We start from the raw sequence: 14,766 nt of genomic DNA, 5'->3' as shown, positions 1-14,766 counted from the left end.
TATATATATATATATATATATATATATCGTACAGGCCAAAAAAAAACAAAACAACTGACAATACACACTTTTACTCACTCCCACCTCTCTCACCACCACCACCCTAAATCGACGAGAACCTGCCGTTCCTCGCTCAAATTTTGTCGGCGCGAAAAATTGCTAAAGGTAAATGGAAACATCTGATGCCATTTGGAAACTGTTTTGCAGCTTAGGGCTCATATATCCTGAGAGATCTAGATATCCAGTCATTTCAGCAGGTATCTAAAAGATATTGTTTTAATACACTTTCATTTGTTTCAAACAAACACTAACATGGTTTTTCATTTTTTGTTGTCCAGACTTCGTTACCAGTAATTTTTATAACTTCAGCATTCGTTTATTATTCTTTTCAAAATTATTATGAACTTAGAAAAAAGATACATTTTCTTTTTATTATACTTCCTATAAAAAACGACTATGTAAGAAAAAATAATCGACTATAGATAACAAAATGACCGCCCTAACGTGACCAACCAATGTAAAAAAAAAAACCTTTTGAAAACTTGCTTAAGAAAACGTTTTATGCCCAGCAATTAAAAACGTCTGGTTTTCGTGCCTAATTACTGCAGCATTTGCGTGCACTTAACAGCTGATTGAGTAAAGCTCACATGTGAGTGCAACTCGTCTCACTTCTCGCACTGCTCAACAGGCCCCAATAGCGATTTTCGAAAAAAATAAGTATTGGCATGTATGTGTGTGTGTATATGTGCATGTGTGTGTGTGCATATGTATGTATGTATTGTATAAGCATCGATGGTCATGTATATGTTTAACAAAGTAATCTGTTATTCCAGTGTCAGTATCTCTCTGTGTCAAATAATATTATTTAATCTGTACAACTGCAGGACAACTCTACATGTTTCTCTATTATGAGTCCTCTTCAGTAAATCCAAATCTTTCCTCGTATTAACCACACCTCCTAATAGACACAGCTTCTTCTTTTATCACACAGAAACTTGTCTTATTTCATGAATAATACTATTTATGAGCAATATTTGTATTTGTACTAATATTTTATATGTATATTAGTAACATTAGTATAGTATTAGTACTATATGAATATTAGATGTTATCAGCATCATCATCATTTAATGTCTGCTTTCCATGTTGGCATGGGTTGGACGGTTTGACTGAGAACTGGCAGGCTGGGAGGCTACACCAGGCCTCAGTCTCATTTGGCAAGATTTCCATAGCTGGATCATCATCATCATCATCATCGTTTAACGTCCGCTTTCCATGCTAGCATGGGTTGGACGATTTTACTGAGGACTGGTGAAACCGGATGGCAACACCAGGCTCCAGTCTAATTTGGCAGAGTTTCTACAGCTGGATGCCCTTCCTAACGCCAACCACTCAGAGAGTGTAGTGGGTGCTTTTACGTGTCACCCACACGAAAACGGCCACGCTCGAAATGGTGTCTTTTATGTGCCACCCGCACAAGCCAGTCCAGGGGCACTGGCAACGATCTCGCTCGAAAATCCTACGGGAGCCAGTCAGGCGGTACTGGCAACGGCCACGCTCAAAATGGTGCATCTCATGTGCCACCCGCACAAGAACCAGTCCAGGGGCACTGGCAACGATCTTACTTGGCTTGCCGGGTCTTCTCACGCACAGCACATTTCCAAAGGTCTCGGTCAGTAGTCATCGCCTCGGTGAGGCCCAATGTACGAAGGTCTTGCCTCACCACCTCAGCCCAGGTCTTCCTGGGCCTACCTCTTCCACGGGTTCCCTCAACTGTTAGGGTGTGGCACTTTTTCACGCAGCTATCCTCATCCATTCTCACCACATGTCCATACCAGCGCAATCGTCTCTCTTGCACACCACAACTGATGCTTCTAATGTTCAACTTTTCTCTCAAGATACTTACACTCTGACGGGTATTCACATTGACATTACACATCCAACGGAGCATACTGGCTTCATTCCTTGCGAGCTTACGTATGTCCTCAGCAGTTACAGCCCATGTTTCACTGCCATGTAGCATGGCTGTTCGTACGCATGCGTCATACAGTCTGCCTTTTACTCTGAGTGAGAGTCCCTTTGTCGCCAGCAGGGGTAAGAGCTCTCTAAACTTTGCCCAGGCTATTCTTATTCTCGCAGCTACACTTTCAGCGCACCCACCCCCACTACTAACTTGGTCGCCCAGATAGCGGAAGCTATCGACTACCTCTAGTTTTTCACCCTGGAATGAGATAGAAGTTGTTTCCTGTTTGTTTACAGTCTTTATTGCACCTGAACATCTGGATGCCCTTCTTAATGTCAGCTACCCAAGAGTGTGGTGGGTGCCTTTTATGTACCACCAGCATGGGAGCCACCCAAGTGGCACTGGCATTAGCCACACTCGAATGGTGCCAGTCGGACAGTACTGGCATCGGCCATGCTCTAATGGTGCTTTTTATGTGTCACCAAAATGGATGCCAGTCAGTCGGCACCGGCATTACATTAGTGTTGATATCTTTTAAAGGAGAGGGCTGCTAGTTGATTATAGTGTTAAACCCCACCACCATCACCCGGTACTTGACTAGTACTCTGTTTTATTGGGCTCAAAGGTTGAAAAGCAAAGTTGATCTCAACAGGATTTGAACTCAGAACATAAAGAAGAGGAAGAAACACCAAAAGGTGTTTCATGTGAGTTTCCAACTCTTCCATCAGGTCCCTCCTTTATCTGTTAGGCACTGAGGACCCTGAATGTTTACTCTTTTATATTTTGTATCTGTTTAGGGGACAGTAAACACAACAATTGGTAGTTATTGATGACGTTATTGGGGTTTACTCTAGCGTTAACCCTGATCAGTGACCTGCCATTCTTGACCATCTTGTTTATTTTCTTTCTGCAAGTCTTAGAGGCTCTGGAAATGAATCAGCTAAACTCTTCTTAAAAACAATTAATACTCTGTTGTTTGATGTCTCATTCCTTTTTGGACATTGTAGAGTGTGGCTTGAGACAGATATGGCTGCTCTTTCTGGCTCATATATTTATATTGTATTAAACCAGTGTTAAGAACACAACTTGATTCTTCAAAACCCTTATTGTTGGTGCCTTAATGTATACAACGCAACCTTCACCTCTTAGCCCTTGCATTCACCCCTCCCCTAGCCCTTCTGATAAAGAGGCTCAATCATTTGATACTCTCAACTCCCTGCCCAGGAGGTATCTTTTCCTATCTGTACCTGGTACTGACACTCTGGACTTATTTTCACTCCTAACCCACTTATAACCCTTTGCGGCCCTAATATAATCCTTTCCCTTCTGTTACACCAAGATACAACCCAACATGCAACCTAAAGAAGCAAGACTCTATGTGGTGGGTCGACCTGCTAGAAATAGCTACTAATTCCCCATCTAATCCCAACCCAATGTGTTAAACCCTGTTGATTCTTCAGTGACAAACCTTTACCATAATTGTCTTTCCCATTCACTTCATCTCACGCCATTAAAAGATCCTCTTCTCAGCAAACCCTTCTTCTTGGAATGGCCATTGCCCATATTCTTCACATGACCAAACTCTACAATCCCTCACTGTAGCAGATCTCACTCTGCCATACAGGGGACAGATACTGTTGACTCCTACCTTCCATTACTAGTGAAGGGCAGACTTGACCACACTTGTGGAGTAACAAACAAATCTTCACTGCTGTACATGAAAGAACAATGTCATCTTCAGACCAGTGACCTGTTAAAAGATACAGCAAGTTTTAGCCAAATTAGGGTCAGGAGGGTTTGTGTCAAACAGAGGGTCCAAAGAAGTCTCCTGTTAAAGAACAATAGCTATCTCTTCCAAGGACTTCCCATCAGTTTTTGTTTAGCAAATTCTAATCACATGGCATTGGTCAAATATGGTAGAGGACACTTGTCTAAAGTGCCACCAACTGGGTTTGAACCTGTTACCATCTCATGGATGAGCAATCTCTTTAACCACAGCCATCCCTCTTCCAAAGTAGCTCTCTACAATTTTTGCAGAATCCCCTTCTTCTCACCTAAAATATCTCAATTTTAAAGTGATTCCGATGTTATATTTTTAGCTTGTGCTCTAATTTAGAGCAAATAAAATTATTTTGGCACACATTTTGTAGTCTGTCAAGAAATGAATTAACAAAAGTATATTTATATACTTAAATTTGTATATACCTGTATGTATGTGTGTATGGTTGTTACCATTATTATCATTATTGGAGGTGGTGAGCTGGTAGAGTTCTTACTCTACAGGACCAAATGTATAGATGTTTAACAACCATGTATCGAACATCCGTGTGAAATTACAGCCCAAGGATTAACCATATGGCACTGAGGATAGAACTGATCTGTTTCCTCTCTCATTAAAGGCTCATCAGTTATGTCCTCTTCTCTTCCACACTGTACTCGTCTAAATCTACTTAAGAATGTAAACTACATTGTGTGTGACAAACATTTACATAATGGTAGGTAGAAAGTTGAGGGCCAGGCACAAAATACAGTTCTACTATAGACTTGTTTGTGAATTAATATGTATATCTATCTGTCTATCTATCTATCTATCTATCTAACTACCTTTCATTCTGTCTGTCTGTCTCTCTTATATATATACATACATACATACAATGTGAATATCTTTGATGCACTGTTATGTGTATGTGTGTATAATATGATATATATATATAATGGTGGTTGTGGTGGTGGTAGTGGTGATGGTGGTAGTAGTGGTAGTGGAGGTTGTGATAATGGTAATTAAAAATAAACACCAATTTTATTTTGTGTTAACCTGTGTCGATGTTAAAGGTAAAATAAATAAATAAATAAATAACGGAATAACTGCGGTCGTTACTTTACATCAGTTGTAACGAGGAAAATGGAGAAAAATTAGCAAAAAAAAAAAAGAGAGAGAAGAAATTTATTACCCAAAATAAGATAATAAAATTTAAAAAAAAAACTAAACCAAAAATACAACAAGCACTAACATTACATTCCACCTCACAGCTGTCTGTGTGTCTGAGAGAGAGATAACAAGGTAGTGGCGGTGGTTGTGGTGGTGGTGTTGGTGTTGCTATTTACCATGTGACTCTATGGGTGTGAATGGATGCCAGTCCTAGGCACATGCCATTGTCTGACCAAAATCTATCGATTCTATTGTTAGCACAGAATAAGCAGGTTTATTGCAGGTTTTTATTCTTTTATAAACTGAGCATATTACTGGTATATCAATCGGCATTTATACTCGCTTATAGCAGGCTTTTGGGAGTAAATTAACGAGGCAAAATATATATTTACTTGCCACCCCACCCCTTTGTTTGCTGTCAGTGGGAGCAGTTGGTGCCTCCTATTTGGCAGTCTTTTATTTTGATAAAGAAAGCTATAGAAATATGGAAACTACTGGGGATTTTTGTTCATGCCCACATTTAAAGGCAGCTATTCCTACCTACCTACCTGCCTACCTTTCTGATTACCTGCCCACCTATCCCTCCCTGCCTGACAATCAAATGGGAATGTGGCAGAAAGGGTTCCAAAGACTCACGGTTTGGTGAGTTCATAGGTTTTTGTCAGTTGAGGCTGGCTTTGTATGTGACAATGGGAAGTTCTTCTCTAAGTTGTAGTCTTGGAGAAGGTGTTTAGACATAACCAATGTCTACCCATGAAACAAGTGTCCCTTCTTCAAGGCAGGGACATCATAACTTGGTACCAGTGTTATCACTGAAGCATAAAGGGCCAGGACAAATACCACAAGGCATTTTGGCCAGTATTCAAACAAGTCTTGATTAGCCTTTTATTTTCATTGACACCAGTGGGGTGGGGGTGAAAGGCATCTAATACCAAGGAAGCAGATACAGGAAATATATTTCTCGCTGGTTTGTGATGATGATGATGATGACAACAACAACAATAATAGTGGAAGAAATAAGTTTTAAGCCATAAACTCATGGGCAATTGCTGTCTTGAGATGTGGAGCAGAAGTGATCATCATTATCATCATCATTGTCCTCATCATTTAACGTCCATTGTCCATGCTGGCATGGGTTGTGATACGATGGCAAAAGTGAGGAACCACAGTCATTGGATGAGAAAACAAGCAAACTACTTACAATACACAGTCCATTCGAACAGAGAAATGTTGACGGAAGAGAGGCGAGAAGGGATTGATATGTTGCAAAGATTCTATTTAGATAAAGGGAAACAATATTTTGCTGTGTCTGGGGAGAGAGTCATAATGAAAGCAAAGAAGGAAACAATGTTGCTTGGTATAAAAAGAATGCCAAAAATGGTATTATTTGTGCAAGAAAGGAAATCTGGTCTATTAAATATGGAAGAGAGACAGGATTAAAAAAATTAGGAAACAGAGGCAAAAACCAAGTGGAAGAATAAGGTGATGCATAGTGAGTTGTTGAGAAATTTACCAAAGGACATTGACCCAGATAAAAGGTGGTTGTGTTAAGCATAAAATGAAACCTGAGATGGAGACCTTGATATGTGCAGCAGAAGAAAAAATGTTAAGAACAAAACTGGCCCTTCCACAGAATCTGCAGAAAGTGTGGTGAAACTGGAGAGACAATGTGGCATATTTTAAGTGAATGCAGCGGATTGTCCCAGAGAGAATAGAAAAGAAATGGTTTGGATTGCAAAGAGCAAGGAAAGGATAATCCAGTGTGGTCATAGAATCAAATATCAGAAACCCAATTTTGTACAGGGAGACAAAGAAAAGAGTCACGTCTGATCATAGACATCTCTTGCCCTGGTGAGAGCAGAATTGTTGGAAAAGAATGAGAAAAACTGACACAAAATGAAAGAAGCTCTGAGGAGAGAAATGAAAAAAACTGTGATTAATGGAAAAAAAAAGTATATTGTTCCAATATTTGTTGTGCTTTGAGTACAGCAGTGAACAAAGAAATTAAAAATTGGTTGGAAGCGATAGGAATAAAAATGAAAATAGAGCATTACTTAGCTGTACAAGGAATTTCTGTAAAGTTCTTGAGACTTGAAAAGAAAATACCACCTAAGTTCACAGGAAGTGAACAACTGGTATATTAGCAATACCCCCCAGTAACTAGCTGAGTGTGTTGGGTATGATTATAATAATAATAACAACAGCAATAATGGTTTCAAATTTTTCTACAAGGGCAGCAGTTTTGGGGGAGGGGATGAGTCAATTACATCGATCCCAGTGTTCAACTGGTACTTATTTTATTGACAATTATAAGAACAAGAAGTTAGGAAGACACTCGGCAAGAAATGGAAAAGACTTACTATACTATTGAAGCTAGAAAACCAAATATGGTCATAGAGGACAAAGTAAACAAATGGATTTTTATGTGTCACCGGCACGAGGGCCTGTCAGGCGGTATTGGCATCAACCACGCTTGAATGGGGCTTTTTACATGCCACTGGCACGGGACCAGTCAGGCGGTACTGGCATTGACCATGCTCGAATGGTGCTTTTTATGTGCCACCGGCATGGGTGCCAATCAGTTGGTACTGTTATCGGCCACGACAATGACTTCAATTGACTCAACAGGTCTTTGCAAGCACAGTCTATTGCCCAATAAGTGAATGGGACTCTAAGATGGGCTGGTTATGCTGCACTGGCATAGGCCACAGTTACGATCTCACTTGGCTTACCAGCTCTTCTCAAGCACAGCATATATATATCTGCTGGTTCCAGGTTCAGTCCCACTGCGTCGCCCCTTGGGCAAATGTCTACTACTATAGCCTAGGGCCAGCCAAAGCTTTGTGAGTGGATTTGGTAGACGGAAACTGAAAGAAGCCCATTGTATATGTATGTGTTTGTGTGTCTGTGTTTGTCCCCCCACCATCACTTGACAACCGATGTTGGTGTGTTTATGTCCACTGTAACTTAGTGGTTTGGCAAAATAGACCGATAGAATAAGTACTAAGCTTACAAAGAATAAGTCTTGGGTTGATTTGTTTGTCTGAAGGCAGTGCTTCAGCATGGCCACACTCAAATGACTGAAACAAGTAAAAGAATATATATATATATATATTGACTCAACGTAAGGAGAATTCTAAATGGCTGCAAGAGCTGTTAGAAATAACAGCTAAATCTGCCTCCCACCATACTTTATTGTCTTAATGAAAGAAGGCTGTATTGACCAGTGTAAATAAAAAAAAAAAGAAATAAAGTCAAGCTGCAACATGTTTATCCATAGATGTGTCCATTAAAGCTAAAATGAATGTTGGAAGCTGGTCTCTAGAACAAGAGTAACTGTGGGTGTGTATATATATTGTCTGGTCGGCACCAGCAGCGTCTGCTACATTCTCTGATTCTGCTGATCTAGGAAGAAACGGTACATTGGTACCGATTGCCAGCTGCTGCTGCAGTTGGTGGTGATGGTGGTGATGAGGATGATGATGATGATGATTATAGATGATGGTGATGATCACGGCAATGATGGTGGTGGTGGCAGCAGCAGTGGTGATGATGATGATGATGATGATGAGGATCATCGTCGTTGTCATTGTCATCACCACTACCATCACCACCATCACCATTCCTATCATCATTGTGGCAGTAGTGGTTCAGTAGTAGTAGTAGTAGTAGTGGTGGTGGTGGTCATGATGATGAGGATGATGGGAAGAGTAGAAGGACGATGGTGGAGATGATGATGATGATGAAGGCACATGGTATAGAGATAGTTGTGTCTATGCCTATCTATACCTGTGTGTGTATGTATGTCTCCGTCTATGTGTGGCTGTGCGTATGTATAAGTGTACATGTCTTTGTTTGGGACTATTTGTGTCTGTGTGTACATGCATGTGTGTGTTTGTGTGTCTAGCTATTATTTGTGTATATGTGTTTACCTGTTTGTGTGTGTGTGTGTGTGTTTTGTGTGAGCTTGCCTGTCACCGAGTATGTTTGTGTTCACCTATGTGCATGTTCATTTATCTCTGGGCATTCCAACCATGACCATCCTGTCTTTTGTATATGTAAAACTACATTATCCAAGATGTCTTAAGACAGTGAAGTGTGATTTCAGGGAGACTTGTGTGTGTGTGTGTATGTGTGTGTCCATGTATATATGTAAGGGACCCAACCCCTTTGCTGGGGCCATTAAAGAAGTGGCAACAAACCCCCTTGCCCGTTCATTACTGTTTTTCTTATATCTTGTTTCAGTTACTAGACTGTGGCCAAGCTGGGGCACCACCTTGATGGGGTTTTAGTTGAACGAATTGACCCCAGTACCTTTTTGTTCTTTTGTTTTAAGCTTGGTACTTTTTCTATTGGTCTCTTTTGCCAAACCACTAAGATATGGGGTTGTAAGCAAACTAATACTGGTTGCCAAGCAGTGCGGGGGGGGGGGGATAAATAGACACAAAGACACATACACACATAGAATGGGCTTCTTTCAGTTTCCATTTACCAAATCCACTCACATTTGGTAGTTTCCATCAACCAAATCTTTTCTACTCTAGGCACAAGGCCCGGAATTTTTGGGGAGGGGGCCAGTCAATTAGATCCACCCGAGTATGCAACTGGTACTTAATTCATCGACCCCGATATGTGGAGGCATTTTAGGTATTGACCACATCTTTCAGCAGTCAGGTCTTCCTGTTACTTTGATTGATGTTCAAGTCTTTCCCAAAGGTCTTGTATTTTTCCATCAATTAAATGAAATCTCTATTATCTGCCAACTAATTAACTGTAGAAAATAGGAATCATTGTCCATTCTTGCAATGTATCTGAAAGAGTAGAACTGTCAAAGCCATCATTGTCTTTTAGCAATTTTACAAGAGTCTTTAAACAAGGAAACATCAAAGCTTCCAAACCAAGTTGAAAGTCTACAGAGCTTTATTCTGCCAACAAGTTTCATAAATTCCTCCATTTGAAATTTGTACGTAAAATGTTGTACATTCATTGATTGGCAGGTTAAGTTTTCAGTTACTAAGATCCTCAACCATCCTGTGTGACTCAGCAACCAGACTCTCCAATGTGAAGGTCAGCTGCACTGTGAGAGGGAAACTCTATGTGTGTACTTGTGTGTGGTTAGTTGTGATTCAGTGAGTTTCTGAAGTCATTGTGAATATGAGGATGTTTTAGCAGCATTTTCTGTAACAAATTTTTTAAAGCTACATATTGCATCACACAGTCTTCAGAAGTCTGATTTTCTCTAATTATTCATGATTAATTATGTTCTAATTATCATTATTTCAGTAGTGTGAGCCATTTGGGTCATTTAGGTCAACTGGTGAAATGTTACTGTTCTACTGTTGTCTTTCAGTGGTATTCCTTCATTGAGTTCAAATATTGCCAAAGTTAATTTCATCTCTCATTATTCTGGATTCAGTAAAACAGGAACCAGTAATTCAATGGAATTGGTTTTATGGCTGCTACTAGGCCCCACATTTATGGTGGTGGGCCAAACTTAGGAATTATTAATGAATTATATGTTAAAATACTTAATGAGATGAACATTTTGGCTTTAGTTATCCAAGACTATAGCTGTATCAAAGAAAAGAAATTTCTTGAATAAAGTATAAATTGCATAAACAAAAGCAAGGGGAGACAACTCGAAAATTAGGTGGGATTTGGTGAGTTAATGTTGGTTGAAGTCATGTTAAATGCACACACACACATATACATATATACACTAATACATATACACAAACACACACACACACATACACTAATGCATATTAATATAAATACATACACATTAATGCACACACATGCATAATACAAACGTACACACCTTAATATACATACATCAATGCTCATACACACTCACATACATATGTATATTCTCTTCTGTTACTGGTTCCACCCATTGGAGTGTGACCATACTGGAGTAACACCTTTAGGGGTTTCCAGAAATCCCATGAAACACCAATCCCCTGTCTGAACATCTTTGAAATATAAAATGAAAGTTTAAAGAAAACATTTACCCCTATGTTCCTTCACTTAAAAACCTTTGTGAATGATACACATGAAAACAGCTGCTTCGAGTTCACACTTCTGATTTCATTTCTGGTTCTCATGGTAATATCATTATGGACGTCATAAACTATATACAATCAAACTCATGAAATTGCATTGCTGTTTAAGCAATGTTCCAAAATAATACTTTTATGTAATACTTTTAATTAATACTTTTAATTAATGCTTTTAAAAACAATGAGAATGTATGTGGGTGTTCATTTCGTGTGTGGCTGTACAGATGAATACATATACACAAATGCACACTCAGGGAATTATACACTCGTATATATATGTATATACCTATACACATATGCCTTTATGCATATACTCTCTCTCTCTCTCTCTCTCTCTCACACACACACACACACCCACTAAAACGTACATCAATAAAACCTATTAATTAAACATTTTGGAAACCAACATTTTTTTTTTTTCTGAACCAGAACAAAATTCAAAGAGGTTTGTACTTGCATAACAAACAGTAGCCATGTGCAGGCAGCTGATGACTGGAAACAACTGGCTCAGAGTACTGGGAATCAGGCCTTTCAATTGCAACATATGTGTGTGTGTGTGTGTGTGTGTATATATATATATATATATATATATATATATATATATATATATATATATATATATATGTGTGTGTGTGTGGTGAAGTTGCATGGCTCAGTGGTTAGAGCATCGAGCTCATGATCGTGAGGTTGTGAGTTTGGATCCCGGACCGGGCTGCGTGTTGTGTTCTTGAGCAAGACACTTTATTTCACGTTGCTCCAGTTCCCTCAGCTGTAGAAATGAGTTGCAACGTCACAGGTGCCAAGCTGTATCGGCCCCTTTGCCTTTCCCTTGGATAACACTGGTGGCGTGGAGAGGGGAGGCTGGTATGCATGGTCGACTGCTGGCCTTCCGTAAATCAACCTTGCCCGGACTTGTGCCTGGGAGGGTAACTTTCTAGGTGCAATCCCATGGTCAGTCATGACCGAAGGGGGTCTCAGCATATGTATATATCTCAGTCCTTTGTCACCTCCTTCATAAGGTTCAGTGTCCCTTCATCCCATGTTTTCCTGGGTGACCCTCTTCCACAAGTTCCATCCACTCTGAGTGATCAGCACCTCTTTACAGAGCTACTGGTATCCATCCCCATGGCCACACCAGCACAATCCTCTCTCTCTTACACACTACATCTAATTCCTCTTATACTTAACTTTTATCTCAACACACAAGTACACTAACATTGCACATCCAGTGGATCATACTAGCTGCATTCCTCTCTAACTTTTGCATGTCCTCTGCATTCAGGGTCCATGTCTCAATACCATGTGGAATATAATTAAAATCCCCGTTGACAGGCCGCTGGTATTTATAGTGTTAAGCACTTTCAGTTTGCAAATTAGGGATTCCTTCACAGAGTAACTGATTTTGTTGTGTTTCTCTGGAGACTGTCAGAATGATGTAGATGCCTCTGATGAGAACCCAATAAGGTTCAAAAATCAATTAAGGTTATTCTTTGTTTTTTTTCAGTCTGTGGAGAAATGGCTAAAATTTGCCCTGTTTATAAATATACCATATATATTATATATCGTACCCTGATACTGTGTGGACTAAGATCCCTGTTGACAGGCTGCTGGTATTTATAGAGTATCAAACACTTTTGGTATGCAAATTAGGGACCCCCCCTCATAGAGTAACTGCTGCATTTGTTGAGTATATAAACAGTTTGGCTGAGAACCCAATAAAGTTTGAAAATTGATTTAAGCTAAAATTTGCTCCGTTTATAATTAGACCACATGTTTTCTACAAATGGTGGTGGGGGCTGTGTGTGTATATTTGTCATTGGCAGCTGATTTGTTTTGGCTGTGATGGAAATATTATTGTAAGGGGCATTCCCTATTTTTCAGTGAATAAGTTGATTAATTGATTAAATTGAACCATGCACCCAAATGCATATCTTAAAACTACTGTAAACCTATAATGAATAAATAAAATAACTGTATATAACCCATTATCTCTGTCTATTTTGTATATATTTATGTATACCCTCATCATAATCATCACCATTTAGCATCTGTCTTCCTTGGTTTGTTGTAGAAGATGGAGAGATGGGTGGAGGGGCAAGGTAGGACTAGCCTAGTCTCATAATTTTAATGTTTTGTTTGAATATCATTATTGCTGTTGGCCAAATGTAACTGTGATGGCTCTAAGTATGTTTGTGCATAACTTTTCTATCTTTTGAACAGTGGTACTCAACCAGGGTCCACATGACTGTTAGGGTTCCACATGATCCTTGCAGATCTATCTATGATGTATATAACCAGCAATATAGTGATCTGGAAGAAGTGTTCAAGAATCAGACAAAATATCTGTTTCTCCTACATGATAAAAATCCCAGTGATTTGAGGGAGATTTAACTATGATTTCTAGCACATCAAGCAACCATGGTTCATACATACAAATGGTGTTAGCTGCTAAAGCTGATCTCTGGATCAATCTTATCTCTTGAACTTGCTGCTCTCTGGATCAAAGTAATCTCTATATCACGCTAGTCGCTGAATCAAGCTGATCTTTCGATCAAGCTAATCTCTGGCTCAAGTTGTTCTTGAGACCAGGCTAGTCTCTTGATCAAACTGGCCTCTGGATGAAGATGATCAATAAATGAAGCTGGTTTCTGCGTCAAGCTAGTCTCTGGATCAAGTCTTTGGGTCAAGTTGATCTCCATTTCAGGCTCATTGAAACTCTGTTATTCAATAACTCTCCATTACTTACAAAGAGTAAATGTATTCGAAGCAGATTGGTTGTCATTGATGTTGTCTTTACTCAGATCAAATTTGATCTGAGTAGTCTTATGATTAAAGATGCTCCAGCCATGACTATCCTCTCTTAGTTCTGACATAGTGTATTTTGTATAAGACAGCAAGATGTGAGTTGAAGGATGTCTGGCTACTATTTCTAGCTTATTTAATGACCATATACAGGTTTTTATTTTTGGCTTTTTATTTGTTGTTGTTGTCATTTAACCCTAGGTCAGTCCTGACCAAGCAGGACTTACCTGATGTATTTTAATGAGGGATTGTATGGACAATGACACTCCAACCTTGACCATGCCGTAGATTTGTCTATTGAATGTGAAGGCGCATAGCTCAGTGGTTAAGGTATTCAGCTCATGATCGTAAGGTCATGAGTTCGATTCTAGGCAGTGCGCTGTCCTTGAGCAAGACACTTTATTTCACATTTCTCCAGTCTACTTAGCTGGCAAAAGTGAGTTGTACCTGTAATTCTAACAGACCAGCCTTGTCACATTCTTTATCACACTGAGTCTCCTTGACAACTACATTAAAGGAACATGTGTCTGTGGTGTACTCAGCCACTTGCACGTTAATTTCTTGAGCAGATTGCTCCATTGACTGGGTCTACTGGCACCCTTGTCCTCGTAACCAATGGTGTGCCAGTTTGTCTGTCTAGGAATAAACTATGTTCTTCCTTTTTAAGATGTCATTCAAATTACCTGCTATTTCTGGCATGTCAAAGTGGCTTTAACAGGTATTCTTTCACTCTTAATCTTTTACCTGTTTCAGTCATTTCACTGTGGCCATGCTGGAGCACTGCCTTTAGTCAAACAAATTGACTCTAGGACTTATTCTTTGCAAGCCGTATTCTATCGGTCTCTTTTACGGGGATGTAAACACACCAACATCGGTTGTCAGATGATAGGGGGGGGACAAACATACACACACATATACATATACATGTACATATGACAGGCTTCTTTCAGTTTCTATCTACTAAATCCACTCACAAGGTTTTGGTTGGCCCAAGGCTATAGTAGAAGACA

The 14,766-nt window shown here is 39.6% G+C and overlaps 1 protein-coding gene across 2 annotated transcripts in view; it reads left to right on the top strand.

Annotated features, from left to right (window-relative positions):
* Window positions 1–14,766, top strand: part of LOC106873245 (protocadherin beta-16) — a 128,232-nt gene that overhangs the window by 13,102 nt on the left and 100,364 nt on the right. Inside the window, exon 1 of one of the 2 annotated variants that reach the window (XR_016244181.1) lies at window positions 120–257. The exons of the other annotated variant lie outside the window; for it this stretch is intronic. The gene's annotated coding sequence lies outside the window, so the exon portion shown is untranslated. Of the gene's footprint in view, window positions 1–119; window positions 258–14,766 lie in introns of those variants that run through there. 2 annotated transcript variants of the gene reach the window in all.

Source organism: Octopus bimaculoides, chromosome 14 (genome assembly GCF_046866305.1).
Source record: "Octopus bimaculoides isolate indiv1 chromosome 14, ASM4686630v1, whole genome shotgun sequence".
NCBI lineage: Eukaryota > Metazoa > Mollusca > Cephalopoda > Octopoda > Octopodidae > Octopus > Octopus bimaculoides.
The sequence above is the reverse complement of the archived record's forward strand: the minus strand, read 5'-3'. Positions and strand labels throughout refer to the sequence as shown.